Source organism: Centruroides vittatus, unplaced genomic scaffold (assembly GCF_030686945.1).
Source record: "Centruroides vittatus isolate TY-2023 unplaced genomic scaffold, ASM3068694v2 contig_4, whole genome shotgun sequence".
NCBI classification, from domain to species: Eukaryota; Metazoa; Arthropoda; class Arachnida; order Scorpiones; family Buthidae; genus Centruroides; species Centruroides vittatus.
In genome coordinates, this window is record NW_027122214.1 from 1,152,762 (window position 1) to 1,175,367 (window position 22,606).

At 26.3% G+C, this 22,606-nt stretch overlaps 2 long non-coding RNA genes across 2 annotated transcripts; both read right to left on the bottom strand.

Moving 5' to 3' along the window:
• Positions 1-4,086: 4,086 nt before the first annotated feature.
• LOC136976326 (uncharacterized) lies at positions 4,087-4,746 on the bottom strand. Its single transcript, XR_010880917.1, has 4 exons — positions 4,732-4,746; positions 4,539-4,634; positions 4,296-4,467; positions 4,087-4,203 (listed from the first exon to the last, which is right to left on the bottom strand). It is a non-coding gene; the product is annotated as an uncharacterized lncRNA (long non-coding RNA).
• A 12,696-nt stretch (positions 4,747-17,442) lies between these two features.
• On the bottom strand, positions 17,443-17,993 carry LOC136976240 (uncharacterized). The gene is made up of 3 exons (XR_010880897.1): positions 17,969-17,993; positions 17,632-17,893; positions 17,443-17,561 (listed from the first exon to the last, which is right to left on the bottom strand). It is a non-coding gene; the product is annotated as an uncharacterized lncRNA (long non-coding RNA).
• Between the last annotated feature and the right edge of the window lie 4,613 nt (positions 17,994-22,606).

Below are 22,606 nucleotides of genomic sequence, written 5' to 3' on the forward strand. Positions count from 1 at the left end.
TTTCAAATTAAGCTTATTATTTTAATAGGCTTCTTAAAGCACGTTTTGCATAATAATAATAGTAATAATGTATTTTTTAATACATTATTACTTTTATTATTAGAATCTTATAAGATGATTTTTATTTCATATTTTAATTTAATCTTATTTATTTATGTATAATTTTTAATTCGATTTTTGAAATTATTATTTATAAAAGTCTTAAACTTAAAAAATAAATAAATAAATAAAAATGTAGAAAAATTAGGAAATTATTTGATAAAGCAGCACACATCAAAATTAAGTAAATGAAATAAAATTAAATTAAAAAATAATGAAAATTTTAAAATAAAATAAAATAAAATTTTAAAAATTTATTTATTTATTTATAACTTTGATATTATATTTTCTTTTAAGGGGGACGAGTGGCCTCAAAAGAAAGGTCGACTTCGTTCATGAAACTTATTTCCTGAGGTGTTAAAAAAAAAAAAAAAATGAAAGACACTTTTGAAGTATTGTCTATTTGGATAATTATTTTATAAATTTTTATAAATTTATTTATTTAATTTAATATAATCTCGATTACAAAACTCACAAAATTTTAAATATAAAAATATCTGTAATTGTATCTTTTTCGAAAAGATTCAAAACGTGGAAATATAATTTAAGTAATTTTTATAAATGTTTAAAAATATATTTTACAGCAGTTAATGTATATAAATTTACTATACAGTATTATTAATACTAAACTTTTTTAAATTCGGAAATTTTTTAGAATAATATATAATACTTAAATTAAAACAAAGTTTTATAGTTTATAAGTTTATAAACTGCCATTCATGAGATACTCTAATTCATTTACATTTTAAATTTATCATATTGTCACGATTATCATGATAAAATAGAAATAATAATAAGAAAAATAAATAAATGAAATTCATTTTAACTTTCGGATGAAAATTTGTGTCGTTTAAGATTAACATAAGAATTTAGAACTAAATTAAAATTTGAATTTTTCAACCTTGCTCTATTAACGTAACCTTATTCTAGGTCTCTGTTATTAAAGATTCGATTGTATTAGTCTTTCTCTCATTAACGGTCACGGTCTCATCTAAAGACCTTCTATTATCTGTATATAAAAGAATTTTCCACTTTGAACCTCATAGAATACTTCAATATCTCCAACAACTTAATATGTTCAAATCGATGGTAAGTGCTTATTCTTTTATAGTGTTTAGAAATTTTAAAATAGATAGCTGGACTCTAAATTTTTTACATTATTCTAGATTTTCGTTCTTCTTTTGGCTTTCGTGGCCGTGAGTTTGGCAGGAGATGTAACCTTTCATTCAGGATTCGCTGGTTACGGACATGGAGTCAGTTATAGATACGATCATCGATACTATCCTTTCCATTTTGGCTTCTCTCCTTACGGCTTTCGTTATGGAGGATATGACAGTTACTACAATTATCCATATTATCATCATTATTGGTAGGATATCAAGCAAAAAGAAAAACAACAACTAAGCATAGTAGTATTTTGAACAAAATATTGATATGTAAATAACTTTATTGTAAATAAATATATATACTTTATAGATAAAAGTTTTAATTTTTGAAAAAGTTTTAATTTTTAGTTTTAATTTTGTTTATTAAATTTATTAATTAATAATTTATAACAAACAAGAATATATAGAATATATTATAGGCCTATACTAAATGTAGGCTTTCGAGTATATTTATAACTAATGTCATAATCTATAATATCCTGCAAAATTTTTCGGAAACTCCTATTAATCTAAGAAAAATGAAAATCGAATTTATTCAATATTTTTTTTAACATTAAATGAAAAAAAAATTTTAATAACTTTTTTACAATAATATATGTAATTTTAAAAATATTAAAATTTCAAAAACATTCAAGCAATAGCGGCCTCTAAATCTTCGAGATCCCTTTAGCTCTTCCCCTGTTTATAATATAAAATATAAATTTGCGTTATTATATAATTTATTAATTTAGGATGTGAGTTGGTTGTATTATTTTCGATTGCCAATATTAGTAGAACTTATTTTTTCATCTTTAGATACAACATTTTTGAAAGTTACGGTCTTTAATTATTTACAAAGTTTTGAATAGCTGATTATGAATGATATTCGCAAAAATAAAAAGAAGAATCTCTATCTTGGCATAAAATTAAATTTATAAAAATTAATTTAAAATTTTTGTCTGTTTTTTTTATTTTAAAATATAAAAATATAAAAAATTAGATTGTGGTATCTGTTACGTGATTTATATACAATCTGCAATCGTCTAGAATTACAACAAATTCAGTAAAGCAAATTATACATTGTAGACATGTTGAATGCAAATTGAGGAAGAAAAATATTATTAATAATAAGACACATTCGCCAAATAAGGTCTATCTTTCTTTTTATAAAGAGAACGCTAACATTTCGACAGTTTTTTTTTAATGTTTTTGTAGGTAGATCAGAAACTACATCAGTGAAAGAAGACGATTTCTCAGTGTTTGATACAATTGAAGTATGAACACTGGCAGAATCCGTTCTTACTATTTCAACTAATTTAATAAATGTTTTTCATCTTTTGATAACTTGACGCACAGTACATGAACAAGTTATATGTCATATTAAAGTATGTGATGAGTAGAATAAGATATAAGTACTGATTTTTTTCCAGTTAATGTGCATTTATTTATCTGTTAGTAAAACACTGATCGAAAGCGTGGGTTAACAAGAGCTCTAAATAAGATCCGTCACTGATGAACCAAATAAGGCCCACGGACTTATCGATTATCTTGCATGCGTTTTGTTATTGTAAGCCTCATAAACATATTCTGTAAGATACATATATAATAATAATCCGGAAGTTGCCGGAAGAAAGGCTCTAAAGTATAAACCTGAGTAGGGCTGCAAAAATCAATAGATGTGTTGTCAGCGGCTATTTTGATAAGTTGAAGAATGTATTGACCCGATTAGGTGTTTTCGACAAGCCCAGCTAACCTACAATATAGATGAGAAAGACTGTAGACTTGCTCTCCATAAACAACAAAATATGTATGTCAGAAAAGGAGAAAAAAGACTGCACCTTGTAGCACCTGAACACGGTGAAAACATGTCTTGTCTCGTGTAGAAATGCACTAAGTCAAGTCATACCGCCTATGATTATTTTAAAAGTAAAAAGATTAAATTTCGAATGGAAGGATAACCTTTCAACTAGCACTGAGGTTAAGATGGCTGAGGAAGGATTAATGACCACAGCAAGTTTCATCAAATGGGTTTATTAATTTGCAAAATTCAAACTTTAAAATTTGCAAAATGATGTGTTATTGTGCAAACTTTGTGTTAAATACCTTTTTTGTTACTCTTACTTTTTACTTAATTAATAAATTATTTCTTTACGTATGGGCCTTATTTGGGACTACTAATGGGCCTTATTTGAAACAGGGGAGTTCCAAATAAGATCCATTACATAACTTTTGGAAAATGTATTATTAAAGAAAACTTTCCTAATGCAGCCAACTTTAATTTCACATTTCCGCAAGTACACATCTTACAGTATGTTGCAGTACAACTTTCAGACTTTTTCCTCTAATAGTGAAAATACAAAACGTCTTTAAACATTAGATGGGCTTTATTTGGCGAATGTACTGTACTTTATATCTAACTTAATTTTCGAACATTTTGTTTTAATTAATAAATTTGAAGACTTATTTAGAATTGATTACAGTCTAATATGGTTACGCGAAGAAATATAATAAGTTTATTTAATTAGTTTTAAGTTTAAATAATTATTCTATCTTGATATAAAAAAAGTTGTTTTAAATCTACAAGAAACGAATAAATTTAATGCTATTATGCATTTATTTAAATGTTAAACCTTAATAGGTTTAAGATATAATCTTTAAAATTTAAATTTATCTGGGCAATTAAAATTATATGCATTTAAAAAATATTTTAAATTATAAACTGCTTTTATAAATTGTGATTCTATTAATAAAGTTAAAACTGAGTTCCTAAATATATAAATATAATAATTTTAAAAGTATTTTTAATGTACTTGTATAGTTTAAAAACAGAATACAACAAAAATTTTATAAAATGCTTTTTTTTTATTTATTTATAAAGAAACTTTACAACGCAAGAGTTCATAGTTTTGTCTTTCAGCTGCAGACTGAAGAAAAGATAGCTGACAGTACAAAGATAGTTCTGTCAAAAAAAAAAAAAAAAATATTTCTAATTAGAAATATTAGAATTATACTAAGAAATAAGTAATTTAATTAAATCAATTAAAATCATACTTTGTTTTTAATAATGTCTCAGGCCATAATAATTTCCGTAAACTCCTGGGATATAGGAAGAACCATAATAGCTGGATCCGTAAGGATATCCAGCATAGCTTCCGTAGTTATATCCGGTATAAGGATAAACAGCAAGAGTGGCAACCACAAGGGCCAAAAAGATGAGGGCAACCTAAAACATGAGAATTAGTATTGCAGAAAGTCCATTGATAAAATATAGATATAAAAATCAAGAATACTCACCAAAGTTTTCATGATGATAGAGATATTGCTGTACTTCTTTGAAGTTAAGCAGAATGATTCTCTGAGTGAAAGAGCTCCTTTTATACATACTCTTCTCTATAAAAAAAAAAAAAAATAAAATGATTATGACGTAATCTTTTAAAGATGACCAATTGAAGATTTTTATTATAATTTCAGAAATATCTTCACTTACAGCATTCGTTGATTTGTTAAAACAACTTGATTCGAATCCTCCCCACTTTCACCTTGAATTTTCAATGTCCAGATGGTCACATAAGCAATAAGTGAAGGGAGAATAAAGATACGACCTTCGACAACGCCTCATCTTTACGTTTCTTGGCCTTGATATTGATTAGTTTTCATTTAATTAATTTTAATTATTTTGATGAAGTTAAAATATTAAGTTAATTTTGACTTGATTTATAATATTCTACATCAGGATTTTGTGAAAAAACGAATCTATAATTATAAAATACTAAACGATCATAAAACTATCATAAAATGAGTCATAAAAATTAAAGATCCGGTCATTAGTTTCTCCTATTGAGGCGAAATGGTCTACATTTTATAACATATACATATATTTCTAAAATTTAATAATGTCAATTAAATTCCAAAATTAAACCAATGTTAAAATTCTTTATCCTTTTTAATGAATGAATTTATACGAAAGTTACTGTATATATTTTAACAATAAATTGAATTTTAAAAGTGTTTGGCGCAACGCCATTTTAATTGATAACGAGTGAATAATCAAAAATATTTGTTTTAAAAACTTCAAATTAAATCTTAATTTTTATGTTAATAATATGAAGCCATTCCATGAATAAAAGTTTGCTTAATATTGAGAAACGTTAAGCCTCATAAATTAATGCTGAACGATAATGTATTGATAAATAAAAAGTAGAGTTGCAACGAATAGTATATTCGGCCAAAACATTACGCTTGATTAACGCACGTACGAAAATGGGCGCGCAAACCGCATTATGGCAAGGACCCTGCTCTCTATTGGCCCGCTGTCACTACGCTTCACCAATCGCGTTAATTCTTGATAGTTGTAGCGGACAGACAAGAGCGTCATGGCAGTATGTGATAAATGATGATATCAAGTGTGGATAACAATGAAATGACCTACATGTGTAAATAACGGAAAAAGAACAGAGGACCGCGAAGTGAAAATGTGAAAATAAATATAAAATTGAGTCGATAACATAATCGAACAAGTCGAGGCAGCTTATTGACGCGAAATTCGCGGCCGTCAATGCCAAATAATTGTTCTCATAGACTTTGGAAAGCTAAATGCTTGTAATGAAAGTCACTTAGCGTGCACGGGCGAAAGCCTGGGGCCGTTCGGGCTGCCAAGCTGTCTCGAATCTGTGAAATCATAACTGTGACTTATACCGACGTCCTATCTGTCTCTTTTCTCCATTATCACCAGGCTATGAGTCACGTAATTGTAAAATGGGAAATCTACGACGGAAAAAGTGACGAATCGAAAGTATCGTGCGAGCACATTAGGATGTACGCATAGGTATACGTGGACTAGAGCGATAGAGGAAAGAAAAAGGGAAGAGCAAAGACGGGCGCTTAAAAACAAGGATAGGCAGGGTCAGACCCTCAGATGTGCGACGATTCTCGAACGAATAGGTGTGTACGTGTGCTGATCTTTGTAATTATAAATTGTGAATACATGTGACTAATATTATTTTGTTTTTTATTTTTGCAAGTTATAAGTTATAAATAAATATAAACAAACAACACTAACCCGATAACATTAAATCTAAATACCAAAATGATTAATTTAATGTGTTTTTGTTATTTCTTACTCCTGTTAGATATTCGGTATTCGGCCGAATAACGAAAAATAGGCCGAATAGACCGAATACCGTATAGTAACCGAATATTCGTTGCATCACTAATAAAAAAGTAAATATATGATTGTAATAGTGAACTTAATATGTAACTGTTTGGTAATTATAATTAAAAATATAAAATATGCAAAATATACTTTTATATACTTTTATAGAAGTGCATAATTTATATTCCAGCATACAAAAATTTACGAGTGTGAATATAACTTGATTTGAAGTAATATAACTTAGTTTCCATTTAGAAACATTAAAACAATTACAATTTGTCAATGATATCTTACAAATTTTTTTTCTCTTATGACACAAATATAAAATAATTTTGCATTAATTATTGCCTAGACAAAGCTAACATAACGAGATAAATTTAGCTTTCGAAAATTCACTCGTTAACTATCTAATCTGCTTAAATTTTACAAAATTTGAATGAATAACAACGCTATCTTCTACAGTAATGGTATTCAAACATTTTAACAGTGCGATCCCAAGGTAATTTTCCGCGACCCCATTTGGGGTCGCGACCCATAGATTGAATAGCACTGTTCTAGGGTAACAACTTTTTATTCTTTCTCAACTTATTAGTTAAATATTTAATTAATTAATTATTTATTTATAATTTTAAGTACGATAAAATGTTAAAGCAAATAAATAACTTAAAATCTTGAAATTTAAAATACTTATTTAAGTTCTGCATCAACTTTTGAACATGACAATATATTAGGCGGATAATATAGGCAATTTATATGGGAAGATTATATTTTAAAATATCATAAAAAGCATAGATTATTTCGTTTTTGCATACTGTACAGTACATTTAATTGAGAATACTTTATTTAAATATGATGAAATTAATTAATTTGGCGTTAAATAAAACTGTATAACTATAACTATATGAAATTAAATTGCATTGAATTTCAGACTTTTAACAAGATAAAGGTCTAGTTGTAATAATTTCAATAAGGTGAATGAACTGAATAAAGGGAGTTAACCTATAGCAACTTAACCTTGCTCTAGAAACGTTTGTCTCACCCAATTACAAAACATTAATATTGTTGTCACTATTGAAGGTTAACTTTAGCTTTATGCATATAAATTTAACATAAAACTATATGTTTAACGCTTTTCATTTCAATTTAGTATATTTATATACTATATTTTCATTTTAAGAAAAATTTATGGCTCAAAATAAGACGAAGAAACAAGGTAGTAGGTAACGCTGATTGAAAAAAATATGGATTATCCTGGTAATAAGGAAACTCAGAACGAAATGGGCTGGGCATTTGGCTCCCATTGACAAAAGTAGACATTAGTAGCGTAACTAGAACCGATATTCGGAGCCCAAATTAGAACATACATTCACGGCTGTGACATTGTGGATGTAACCATTAGCACTGTAGATGAAGAATAAACTCAGATATTATATAGGCCTATACATGTGTGTAAGTGCGTATGTAACATTCACTGTTTTTTCTGTACTTATTGGATTTTTTTCTTAATTAATTTATTTACAAAGGTAAGGAGAACGGAAGTCCTGGCTACACTACTTCTATATCAGCTCCTTTAGGAAGGCCATCTCTCAGATGGGAGGACGAAGTAAAGGAAGATAATAAAGGAAGTAATATCCTTCAGGAAGGAACAAAATGATATTATATACATGTTATTATCGTCTTGTCGTTAATAAGAATAATTTAATAATTTCCCGAACAGCTATGTAATTTGGAATATCCCTGCAAAAATTATCTAATAAAAATTATAATCTTAATTTTTTCAACAGTCTTTTTTATTTTATAATATATACAATTTAATAAAAAATATTAATATAAATTTTTAAAAACATTCAAGCAGCGCGTGGCTCTCAGCCTTCAGGCTATCCCCATTAAGGGTTCTCAGAACGTTAAATTGCCCTGGATTTTGAAAGACTGATTTGTGTTCTCTGTTCCGAAATAAATCGATACATTATACATTCTGACAGGCTTTTCATGTGTTATTTTCCATGCTGAATAAAGACAGAATAATTTTTCTTCTGCTATATGGTTTGCAATAGGTTGATTCCATTCTACGTGTGTAACACTATAATAAATTTGAATTTTTCAATATAATAATATTTAGCTTAATGTTTAAAATATAAGAAGGCTCTTTATTATTTTAAACATTGCTTCAAATAGATCCAAATAAAATGGTTTTAATGACTACTTTATTTTTTACACAAACCGAGATATTTATTGTAAATGTTCAAATATAACTCTAGTATAAAAATATATTTTTTGTTGAAATTTTTATATTTTGCGTACTAAAATAAAGAATTTTTATAGAATTATTTACTTTTTAAATTTAAGGAAAAAAATTCCAGAATTAAATTTTCTTTATCTAAAAAAAAAAAAAAAAAAAATACTTTACTAATGAAATTGTCTGAACTCATCTATGAATTTTTATTTTTCCAATTATATTTTCAAAATATAATGATTAAAACATTGTGTAATTTGTAATCTAAGCAATATATGAGACGTTTCCCGGCGTAAAAGAAATTATAAAAATATTTCAAATGCTTACTACTGTATACTAAATTAAAATTCCAAATCTTATTTTAACAATAATAAGAGAACAATGACATAAATTTTATAAATGCTATTTTTTATTCAAAATCATAGAAATTTTACAAAATATAGCAAAATCGTTGGAAGGAAAACAGTATTGACTTTCAACTGTAGACTGGAGAAATACAAATAGAAGATTACAGCACGAAGCTATCTAGCGCTGTGAAAAATTAATACATATATTAGAATACTATAATGACATTAAAAGATAAGTAAATAAATAAAAGTAATTAAAATATTACTTGTTTCTAAATGTGTTTAACGCCATAATAACTTCCGTAAAATCCTGGAACGTGGGAAGCAGAATAGTAGCTGGCTCCATAGGGATGTCCAGCGTAACTTCCATAGCTAAATCCAGTGTAAGGATAAGCGGCAAGAGTGGCAACCACAAGGGCCAAAAACATAAGGGCAATCTAAAATACAACAGTAATTAATAAAATCTCATGAAAACATAAACGTAAATAAGAAAATTTTAAAATACTTACCAAAGTCTTCATGATGATAGAATATTGCTGTACTTCTTTGAAGTTAAGCAGAATGATTTTTCTAAATGAGATGGTTCCTTTTATACACATTTTCCTTAATAATAAAAAAAATCTATTTTAAAATATGACCAATAGAAATTTTAGATTATTAATTTCGGAGAAATTTTTCTAGTAACAACGTTGATTTGTTGAAACAAATTTGATTCGAATCCACCCCAGTATAACCTTGAATTCTGAAGTGTAAGTCCAGGTGCATGAGTACAAGTGACATTGAAAACATTGACCTTCAACAACACCTCAACTTTTACATTTCCTGGCTTTGACGTTAATTATTACGCATTATATATATATATTTAAAATAATCTTCGTAGTATATAGTTTTTATAATTTTCAATAAATTCGGTAAAAAATTATCAGAATATTACTTTAAAAATATGTCTACAAGTTTTTCTTATTTAAGATATTTTTAACAAAAAAAGATAATAATTTCAAAGCATTCAAGTTCTAATATATAAAAGATGTATAAAAGAATATATAAACTAAAGAATAAAATTTTGTAGATAATAAATAAATATAAATAATTTAATATTTTAGATTAGATATTTTTCAAGTTATTTAGATACTTTTCTTTGCTAGTACTTTTAAACAGATAAATTGGAGCTCAACAAATGCTCCTAATTTTTATCACTTGAATTTATAATTAATTATTTATTAAAAAACTAATAAGTAATTTTTTAACGGATTAAAATTGAACTTTTGCATTTATTATTATTATTATTATTATTGACGTATTTTAATATGATAGTCAAGTATACTAAGGACTGTTAAGTATAAAAAGGTGTTATGAATGTAATTAGAATAAATTATTATTTCTGGTTTAGGCTTATTCTTTTTCTTTTAAAACTAATTTTTAATTATATCTTTTTAGTACTTTGTATTACTACATATAACTTATAAAAATATGACATTTCAATATACGACTTTTATTAAATTTATAACCTTAGAAACAGGATAATATAATTAAAATAAATAAGTTTTCAGGAGCTTTAAGGTTTTTTTTTTTTTTAAATTTCCAAAAAATCTAGTAAATATTACTTTTATAATTGAAAAAACTTTAATCAATATATAATGGTATTGTTTATGACCGAAATACTTTAAACTTTGTGTAAAAATAAGTGATGTATTAATACATCTACGAAAGTACTCTTAGGAAGTTATATAACTTTATTAAAAATCTCATCAGTTTATTAACTATTTTACAAATATTAGTGAAAAATATTATAATCATTTTTATGAAATTCTCACGAATAATATTTTATTATTTTTCACACATCCTTTTTAATGCTATTGAAAATATTCTTAGTGTTAGAAAAATGATAGAACTTAATTTCATCGTTTTTATCATTTATGTTTGTACAGAATTATTTTTTTTTACTGTATAATCTTTTATTTTTTCAGCCGAAAGTTAACATTCGAAATAATGCATTCCTTTCAATCTTCCAATTGTTTTTCTAAAAAGTAAAATTAAGACTTATAAAATGTATTTATTATTTTCTATTAAAAGATATTAAACTATATATATTATTATTATATTTTTATTGACATAAATTTAATTTAAATAATAAGCAAAGAGCAATCTAATAAATGCTTTTGTGTGCGTGGAAATGTTTTTGAACTACTCTTTTGTTTCCTACAAAAATAAATAAAATAATAATAAGCTCTTATTTATTGTCACAAAACCGGGCTGCAGTTTTTAACCATCTTTTAATTTAGAAGTTCGTATATAGTTAATCGGAGCTTTCGACCCTCTAAGCTTTCTATATCTTATTTTTCGATTTTCATTTATCTAACTCTGTTCAAGAGATTAACGAAGAACAGAGGGATAAACAGTAGAAATGTATTGTCTGCAATTTGCAAATTGTAGTCCATTGATATTTATTACAAATTTATAAATACATTATTAATTATAGCCTAATAAACAATTAAACAACTATATCTGTTCAAATTTAAGATTAAAATACAATTGTTTAATTGTATTTTAATCTTAAATTTGAAAAAACGGGCAAAATTAGCAATTTAGCAAACATCAACTTATAAATAATATTATTTTGATAGTGTAAATTTTTTTTTTTAAATTTTCATCAAAGTAAAAGCTTGCATTGGGTTATTCCATTTTTTAAATCCTGTATACACTGTCGTTATTAAATAAATTTGGTTTTCATTTAATTTCCTTAGAAATAAAATCAGCACACTAATTTTAAATTAATCAAAAATTATTTTGTTATAGAAATAGATTAAGTTTGTTCTGAGATAAAATATATTTTAAATAATTTATAGGTTTATATGTTAAATAATTCTAAATTTCAGATTTTAATTTTAATTATATTAATAAATACATATTTCATAACAGAAAAAAATGTTTAACGTATTTACTTATAAATTTTAAAGTAATATCATTACATTTTTCTGTTTTTTATTGTCAAACAAATTCTAATATTTAAATTCATTTTAAGTGTAAAATTAGTGTGCAAAAATTTGTTACAGTCAAACGATTTTCATTTCAATTTTATATTCCATAGACATATATTGAATGCTTAATAATTCAATGATTGACATATGGCATAAATACTATACGTTAAATGTTTAGTTACTCATATATTCATTTTATCTTCAAAATTATTTAAATATTTGCTTCCAGAAATCCAAGAAAATAATCTTTAGAAAAAGAAATAAACTTCATTATTTTTATTTGTTTCCCTTAATGACATTAAACTGCAAATCATTTCATAGCGTTTCATATGAATCTGTTTAGCTGCTAATCCAAAAAAAACATATACTATTTTAATCTCAAAATATATTAATGCTCAGTCCCTTCTAAAATGAAACATTCATTCAGCAACAAACTTTAGTTTACAATATTTATAATTTTTGTTATGCTGCTCTTATTTGGATAACAATTACTTCTCTCTGTTTTTATATTTACAGATTCTTCAGTGGACTAGAAACATTTCAGGATTTATTAATCAATGTGCTAACTATCAGGATCTTATTTCTATATAAAATTATAAATTGTTTTACTAATATTCTCGTATATTGTTTCTTGACTCCTCTCCAATGACTCCTGGTCGCTGGAGAGGAGTCAGGAAACAATATACACAATCATCATTAAAAAAACATCATTATACAGTCTCATTTCAATTGTTTCAATCGCCACAAATTAAATATCAATCAAATATCTTCATAATGAAAAATGATTAATCTTGTAATTTTTTTTATTTATTTTGTAAGGAAATGCAATTTTATATTATTCATTTGTCCTCACTTTTTTGCATAAAATTAAATCTTATCTCTGTTATCAATTATCCTAAAGGTAATTTATCATCTTTCATCTTTCAATAATTTATCATCTTTCATCATTCAATAATTTATCATCTTTCATCATTCAATAATTTATCATCTTTCATCATTCACTAATTTCATCATTGTCATATTCAAATTACTGTAATCCATTCTGATCTGAATTTTATCTCAACATGTGACTAGAATCTTATTTATTTATTTCTTATGTTTGTCATTCGTAATCATTTTTTTAAAAATTTTCCACAGTGTTACTTTTATTTTAGCTTAATTTTTTTTACACTACATAATATTATGTGTTTCATTTTATGATATCAATGATATTTAATTTTGTATTAATTGTATGAATTTTTAAATGTCGCCTTCCTACAAGGACTTTTAACTCAATTAATTATCATGACCGTTACATATCGAGACAAAGAACAGACTCGCACACTTGACTGTTACGTAAAAAGGGATCGTTTCTTTCTCCAGCTCATCCGGCACTCCCTGCCCTTAGGCGATGATTTACAACCTTGAAGGTACAGATGTTTATTTGTCGACAGATTTAAGAATTTTCCCACTATACAATGAAATTCGATTTAAATAATTTTTAGAGAAAAAAATTGTAGAAAAATTTTAAAATCGAATTTTAAATCGATATATGATTGACCTCTATTATGGAAAAAAATTAGCTTTGTATTTGCAAATGTTTGCACGAATAAGTATATTGAATATTACGTAAAGATGGATAAACAATATCAATTTTACGAATTGTAGCACAAAATATTCATTTAAAATGATTTACTGTATACAGTATATCACATGAAAATGTAATTTAATTTAAAATATATTATCATTTTAAAATATTGTTTATTTAAGTAAGCATTATGATTCAATTGTAATTTTAAAATGCAGCTTTAGTTAGTCTAGGATTAATTTCTTTATATCACGAATTTTATAGAATAATAAAAAAAATATTTAACTGTGTTTTCAATAATGAATTAGATATTTAATCTGAGTATATTAAAGAAAATAATAATGTATAACAATTTAGATTTTAAAAATAACTTATTACAACTTGATTATAAACTTATTGTTCAATATTTATTTTCATCTTCTTTAATAATTTATTAATAATGACAACAAACAAAATTGTGATGTTAAAAATGAAATTCTTATTCAAATATCAAAATGAAATGACAAGCAGATTCAACAGTACAAAAAAAGTCAAAGCTCTAAAAATATCAAGTAAAAATTAATATAAAATATATAAAATGCTTTGTCACGTATCATTTATTTACCAAATAATAGTAAGTTTTTGATACAAGTAATTAAATATAAGAAATGAAATACTGTTATTTCGAACATAAAAAAAAATCATGAAAATAGTCTTAATAAAGATTTTAAAAAATTTTAAGCAGAGAAAACAAATAAATTTATTAAATTTAATTCTAAGACAGTAATGCAAAACCATTTATAACCATTGATTGAACTGAAGAGAGAATGTTACTACATTATACTGTAACTAAAGGACTACTATTTTATTATAAGTCGTAGAATAATGAAGACCAGCGCCGGATTAAGCCTCTAGCGGGCCCTAGACAAAATTTTAATTGGGGCCCCATTTAAATAAGTTGCTTCTAAACAAATCTTATATAATGTGACATTAGCGTAGCTAGCATGGGTGACACCCGGTGCGGATATAGTGATGTCACCCCAAGTCACACCGTAGTGTCACCCTTTTTAACTCTTTTATAAAACAGCTATTGAATTGTAATATCTTCGCACTCGAGCAACTTGAACGCTATATCGAATATGCGATGTCGCGACGTATAAGTTTAGATTTAGAAAATAAATCATAACCATACATTAGTACTACCACGAGAGGCGGCCCTAGGAATATTTCTAGATGGTGCGAGAGATCTCGTGGCGCACATTACTTCTGACGCACGCGTGGCTGTTGACCTTTTTTTTAGGTAATGGCTGGTCGAGCGGAGCTTAGTAAGATTGTTAAATACAGCCTTTTCTGTCCTATCGAATTTCTTAAATAATTTTTAACTCGTTTTAAAACAGAGAAATCTTCTGCACTGAAGCCGGGCCCCTCCGAATTACGGGCCCTAGACATTTGTCTAATTTGTCTATTCGATAATCCGGCCCTGATGAAGACGTGTAATGTAACAATTTTATTGTAAATAAGAATTTATTATAGAAAAACAAAACATGACTTCAAAATCAAAATAAAATGTTCGATATGTACAGTACTGTACAGGGTGGGCTTGAATTATATACTGTACAGTACGGTACCTACAACTCCGATGTTCAAATATAGATATACACAATTTTTTAATTAAATATTCATGAAAATACTGAGCATTGTATACATAACCTATGTACGCTATAGTAATGTACAGTATCAAAATCTACCTTTATCTTGAGACTCTCCGCCTTAATATGCAAAACGTGAGATTTATGTTCCTGAGATATAAAGAAAGGAAGAAACGTGAAGACATTTATTTTGTTACATTGTTTCTTTTAATTTTTAATGAATTTCTAAAGTAATATTATAAACAGTTATTCAAACTTTGTAATTTCTAATTGTTAATATATATGTAAAAAAGAATAACATAATAAAAAAATTTAAACAAAATTATTGAACACGTAACTAAACATACTTGTATTAAAACTAAACTAAAAAATCTTTTTAATCTAATGAACGTTTGATAAGAGGGGAGTAATTCTATAAACTAGTGACGGCAAACCTTTATCCGAAGGTGGGTCAAAACTAAATTCAAAATTTAGTAACTCCAAATCGCGGATCAAATATTTGAGTAATTAAAAAACTAATAAGAAATGCTTACAAATTTTGCTTTATTTACCTTTTTAATTTATATCAGAAAAATAAAAATAAACTGTAGTTTATATAAGTGAAAAGAAAATAATAATGTGATTATAATATCAACAAATATTTCTTTTAATGGGAAATCTACTGTTGTTTATTTGATAATTTTTTCTATCAAAGATTCATAATCAAGACTTTTCTCGAGAGCTGTAGGACTGCTTTTACATTACATATGCAAAGTTTTGAAATCTAGAAAAAATATATATTTTTTTAATTTATAAAAACGTAAAACTTTCTAAATATTCAATGCAGTAGCTTGAAATCGTCGCGCGAGTCACAGGTGCGCCATTACTGGTATGGGCATAAACGAAGCTTTGTTTAAAGCGTAATAAAAATGTTTATTACGTTGACTGTTTTGTTGCACTTGATTTATATTTGTATTATCATATAATGATATTATTGTATTATATTGAAATTGATTATAAATCTACGTAAAAAATAACAAATGACATTGTATTTATTGCGGTCATTACATAGTTTCATTAATTCGTTATAAAATTTTAATCATCGTTTATGATCTGTAAGATACAACATTCATTTCTACTAAAAAAAAAAAAAAAATTAAAAAATCATAATTGGATACTTTTCTGTTTCAGATATATAAATCTAATTTTATAATGGTTTCGTGCCTTGAGCTGTTTTTTTTTGGGGGGGGATTCGCGACTGAAAACTAAATTTTCTAGAAATTCTTGGGTAAAAAACATTTATTTAAATCATATTATAATGATTAGTAGTAATCGAGAAAAAACGGGTGGTAAACCGAGAAGAGTCAATGCTAAAATATTGAGTGTTCACTTAAAATAGGCCCGGCTGAGATAATGAAGCATTAGTGAAGTAAATTTTATAGGAAATATTTAAAAAAGAAAGTGTATAAGACTAATCCTAGAACTATACGCGAATCGAATAAAAGCATTCTCAGAAGTATTGAAACTATCGATGTCATTGTTACTTAACGTCAGTCTGAATAAGATTATTTTCCTACAAAAAAGTGAATAAGTTAGACGCACAAGGACACACCTTTTAGTATCTGTAAGTTTCTATAGGCCTACATTTAAATAATGTTAAAATAAAATTTTCAACGAGTGTCCTTTGCATCTAAAATCGGTCTATTGGGTACGATTCAAATGAATCTTTTTCAGTAGACCGATTTTAACTGGGGCGTCCTGTATTATAGATATTTGGTAAATTTTTGAAATCTGAATTTATCAATACTCTAATATCTATGCTAAATACTTTTTGCAATAGATTTTTTTTTTCAAAGTTTCTTTCAAATAAATACAAGTGTTCTCCTTCCTTAATCTTGGATCTTGATACTGTACTGTACATTATTATTAATCAATTTTTTAATTTCCAACCGGTATTAACAGATACCATTTTAGAAACCACTCTAATACTATTTTTATTATGAAATTAACTTTATTAGAACATTATTTGTTAATATCTGTCTAAAATTATAATTAATTGATTAGTATTTTCTTTAAAATAGCATTGTAAATTTTGACAATCTTTCCTCTTAGAGCTTCAAAATGCCAGTAATTGCAATAAAATCGAATCGATTCAATTAACTTTTTTTTTCTTTTACAAATGATAATAACCTTGATATAGCTTATTAATTAAATCAATTTTTATTCAAATTTAAACTAATTTTACCACTTTATGAGAATTTTTAAATGCTAACTCATGCATTTAACCTATAATTAAAATGAAATACAACAAAAATAAACATGAACAAAATATTTTTATTTATTTTTTCATTTAAAATATTACAAAAAGAAGAAAATAATCTGTAGACCTACATCGACTTTTGACTGGGCAGAAGAAATATTATTTCATTAAGTCTGTAAAAAGAAAAATTATCAATTTAAATAGATTTTAAGAGAAAGTTAATATATTATTAGTTATGCTTACTATCAGTCTGTTATTAATAACCATAAACTTTGGGATAGCCATAATAACCGCCGTAGATTTTAGAATTTTTTAAATAATCGCCGTAAATTCCGGGAGTGTATCCATAATGCCCACCGTAAATTTTGGAATTATAGGGAGATTGGTCGTTTCCGTAGGGATATCCATATCCTCCATAGATATCATGGCCGTATCCAGTAAACGGATGTACGTCTATAGTAGCTCCGAGAGTAGCAACGATAAAAGCAAAAAGCAAAAGGGATACCTGAAAAAATGAATAATCATTTAATATAAAAGTTGCAAAAATTCGTATAAATTTGTTAAGAGTAAATCTACTTACCAAAGCTTTCATGATGTTAAAGGTTACACTTGTTTGAAATTAACAAGAATGAGTTTTTGAGAATAACCAGTCTCCTTTTTATAGTAAACTGAAAGAGAAAATGAAAAAATTCATTAAGATAACGGCATAAATTATGTTACTTGAGATTAGAGATTCCTTCCAATAAAATGATTACATTTTCGAATGTGACTAAAATTTATTTAATTAAAAAATTTGATTTGTGCGAAAATATTATCTGAATCCTCCTTCCTTTCACCTTGAAATATCAAATACAAATCCGATTGTTTTTTCCAGACTTTTGTGGTCGTGATGTAGATTGTCTGTGATAATAGATAGCTTTTGTTAATAGGCCTATCACTCTGTCATTCTTAACGTGGAGTTGTGAATTCCGTGATTATGTTTCAAAAATTAAGCTCTAATTCACGATATTCGTGATAAATTCATTTATATAGCCTATTATATCCGTTAAGTATTTAAAATGTTTAGAATTTTAATTAAAATCCCCATAAAAATTAATTATGTAAAACACAAGATAGTCAGAAATTATCTCGACTAACTCAATATAGGTTACTAAAAAAGCGTTGTAGTTGAGAGAACCTAGTGAAAATTGATACACAAGTTACACCAATCCAAGCTTAGGATATGTAAATAAGTTACGTGGCACGATTACGATTAAAGATATTATAACTCAAAACTTTTGAATGAAAGTACCCGAGTTTAATACAATAAGAATAAAAAAAAACTATAAATACATCATTTTTCATATCTCTAGATCTAATAATGACGGCGCTATCGCGGAATAAAAATGGTCAACGCTAGAACCATTGGCTAATATTATCTCACTTGCTGAACTGATCATTTAATTAGTTTAATATTTCCAGTTCCGTTATTTCATTTATTTAATTTGATGAAATAAACTTATGATTTAAACAAATTAGAGGACGTCCATTATAGATGAAACTAATTGTATGCTGTTTGTGTGCTGTCCTACTGTAGTTGTGCTGTCGCAACTGAGATAGCACTCGAACAAATCAAGAATGAAATTTACATTAAAACGAAATTATTAAAGTTTATACCGTGAATGGCTATAATGCTGCCGACGCATTGTAATACTTAGGATTAAGTCAAGCTGTGCATGATTTAAGCTTACAAAATTTATTTACAGTAATAATTATAATATTTGTATTTGAAGCTTAATGCAAATTTCTAAGTTTGTAAAATAACATTTTATAAATAATTTATAGCAAAGTTCTTCGTGAAAATAATTGCAGAAATAGTAAAATAGTACAGATTCTTAAAATATTTTTGTTGTGTTTATATTTTTATCCACTTTTTTTTAATATTTTTAAACGTTAAAACAGCGTCCTAGTGTATAAAACGCCTCGATGCAATGCTTATCCTGCTTACCGCCTAATGTAGTCTCTGACAAGAAGTGCACGAAGTGTCCCATGCAATTTATTGATGGCCGTATAATTACCGTGAAAGAGATTCCTTCCGCATCACTGTCATCTAACTCAGAACGGATGGAGACTAACAATCCAGCGAACTTTATGAAACTGTAGCGTCGACATTTTTTACATCTTAAAGATGCTATTTAAAGCCAAATGATTTTTGATTCCGATAATATTAAATTTAAGTACTGTACAGTACAGTATTTCTATTCGATATCTTTAAGTTACGGTACTGTTAACCGTAATTGTGGAGCGTAGTAAGTTATCTGCTTTCAATTTTACATATCCGAGCTTAATCGAGTAGTAAGTAGGCTACCTCTTCACTTAGAATATTCAGTTGCAGCTATTTCTACATGTTGAGTTGGTCAGGTTACATTGTAACAACCTTACAATTTTGAAAGTGGGAATGAAGAATTATTATTTATAAAGTATAATTATAAGTCTAACTATTGTAACTATATAGTTATTATGAGTTCATTAAAATATAAGTAAACTTATATTTAAATGAACTAAGAGTCTAATAATTTTAAAAAAAATGAAAATATTTAAACAGCTTAAACAAATATAAATGTTTTAGCTGCATTACTTTATTTAAAAAACAACATAAATTTTAATAATTTTGGAGTAAATTAATTATAAGTTATGATAAAATATAGGCTTATTTATTGTGATAAAATATTCAATTCAATTATGTGAAAAATAATTCAATTTTAAACTGTAATACGATTTATTTTATTAGTAGAATTTCTAATAACATAAATAGCTTTAAAATATGATTATTTCTTTCATTGTATTTGTTTAAGTATATCATTATTTAGTAATAATTAATTAAATATAACTTTTAACTGCAATATAATGTGTATTAATATATAAATTATGTTTATTGAAAATATTTATCTGCTCTTAAAAATATCCAATATTAATCAGAGCTAATGTAAAAATAGGTAAAGAATATTCTTTATTGGAGAATACGATTGAAAGTAGTCCAATGAGGTGTTAGTAGGTGGAGTTAAATTATACATAACTATATGCTGATTGGTTAACAAAATTTTATTATATTAGCGATGTTGAAGCCGAAGTTTTAAACGCAAAAACGTGTACGTCTGACGTTCAGCACCACTTTCCTGTAAGCCTAGAAGTTTGACAATGGTGTTTGGTGTTTGGAAAGTCAGTGGAATCATGCTCGACATTTTAAACTCCATTGTCAGACTTCTCGGTTTACAGGAAAGCAGTGCCGAACGCCCGACGTACACGTTTTCGCATTTAAAACTTCGGCCTCAACATCTCTATTATTTAGTTATATAAACGTTTTCTTGCACATTTTTCTAAACAGAATATTTTAAAAGAATATTTTGTTTAGTTCTTTAATTATTTACATGTTATATTATAGATAGACTATACTCTATACAAGCTTCAGTTTTAAAGCTTAAAATACATTTAAATTTAAAAATATGTTTTTCCATACAAGATTCGTTTTTAAAATACGTAAACAGTATTAAAACGTTCATTATTAAAAAAAAATATATATTTTGGTAAAGATCTTTATTATTATTATTATTATTGATTTTTATTGTTAAAATATTTATATTTGATATTTTATTTTTGTAAATAATTTTAATTTTGATTATTTTTGATAGGAAAACATTTAAAAATATAGGCCTATTATAATATGAAACTTACTTTATTCCAATTTTTAAAATTTTTAAAATAAACCCGTTCGATTTTATTTAAAATTTGACATTTTATATGAAATATTGTTTTCCGTATACCAAAATTAGAACTTAATAAACACATGACAACTGAATTTAAGAATGCTTTTTTGTATTTTATTTTAAAATAGAAAAAATTTCACAAAAAGAAACATAAAACAGGAAAAGAGTGAATTTGGACGTCCAACTTCAGAAGGAATTAGGAAGAAACTTTACAAAACAATTTTCTGAAAAAGAAAATAAATATGTGTAAAAATTGAGTAAAAAGATTTAATTGATGGTTTTACATTTTAATTTAAAATGCTCACTTTTCTAATAATAATATTTGTGACCGTAATAACCACCATAAACACCGGGAACGTAAGATGAGTAGTAGCCGTAGGGATGTCCGTAGCCGTAGCCGTAGCCGTACGAATATGGTGAATATACGACGGCGCCAAGAGTGGCGATCACAAGGGCCAAGAAAATGAGAGCAATCTGTAAAATTTTAATTAGTTAATATAAGACTTACTAGGAAGAATGTACAATGCTGATAAGGATGAATTAAAGATTCGTACTTACCAGGGTCTTCATATTGTTAGAATTGATAATGCTTCTTCAAAGATAAGCAGAATGAATATTGAGGGAACAGAGTTCCTTTTATATATCTCTAAATGGGGGGATGGTAGTGAGAAGGTGTGTGCATGTACTGCAAATTACGCAATCAAAAATAAAACCTTAAATGTCATATTTCCTGATTTGATAGAATAGACGTCCGAATACACACCCCTCCTTTTTTTTACCTTGAGACAGGGTCTATCTGATCGTTATAGGAACCATGTGAGAATCTCAAACTTGCTTCCTTCAGCGATGCTTCATCTGGCAAATAGTTGTATCTGTAAGGAGATGACCTTCATTCACGTCTCATCCCACTTTTTACAGGTTCTTCTGACCTTGACCATGACGTTTCGAACTTTCCAGTAAATTTCCTTAGAAAATAAATAGATGAATATTTTAACTTAATACACTTATTTTATATTTAATCATTAAAAATTTGAAATTTTTATTTAATTATTGACGATTTACCTTCATTATTTTTTAAAAAAATTTACAGGATTTTTCTGATCCGAATGAAAAAGATTAGTGCTTATATTTTTGTTCTAAGAGTCTTTCGAAAGTTTTAACACTTGAAATTATACTGTTAAAATAATTTTTTCAGTTGCAAATAAGTCCATTCAAGTTTCAATTTAAATAACAATTTAATATATAGGCCCTACGGGCCTACAGTATATATAAAATTTGAGGCATTACATTTTATATGTATAAAGAAATTAAAAACATATATAATGTGCAATTATTTATGATATTAAAGTGTCATTAAAAATTTTTAAATTATAACAAAATTTATATCTAAAATTTTATTTTTAATTTTACAAAGTTTTTTTTTAATGATTTAGGCCCATATTAATTTTATCGACGAGTTATAATGAAAACAATGG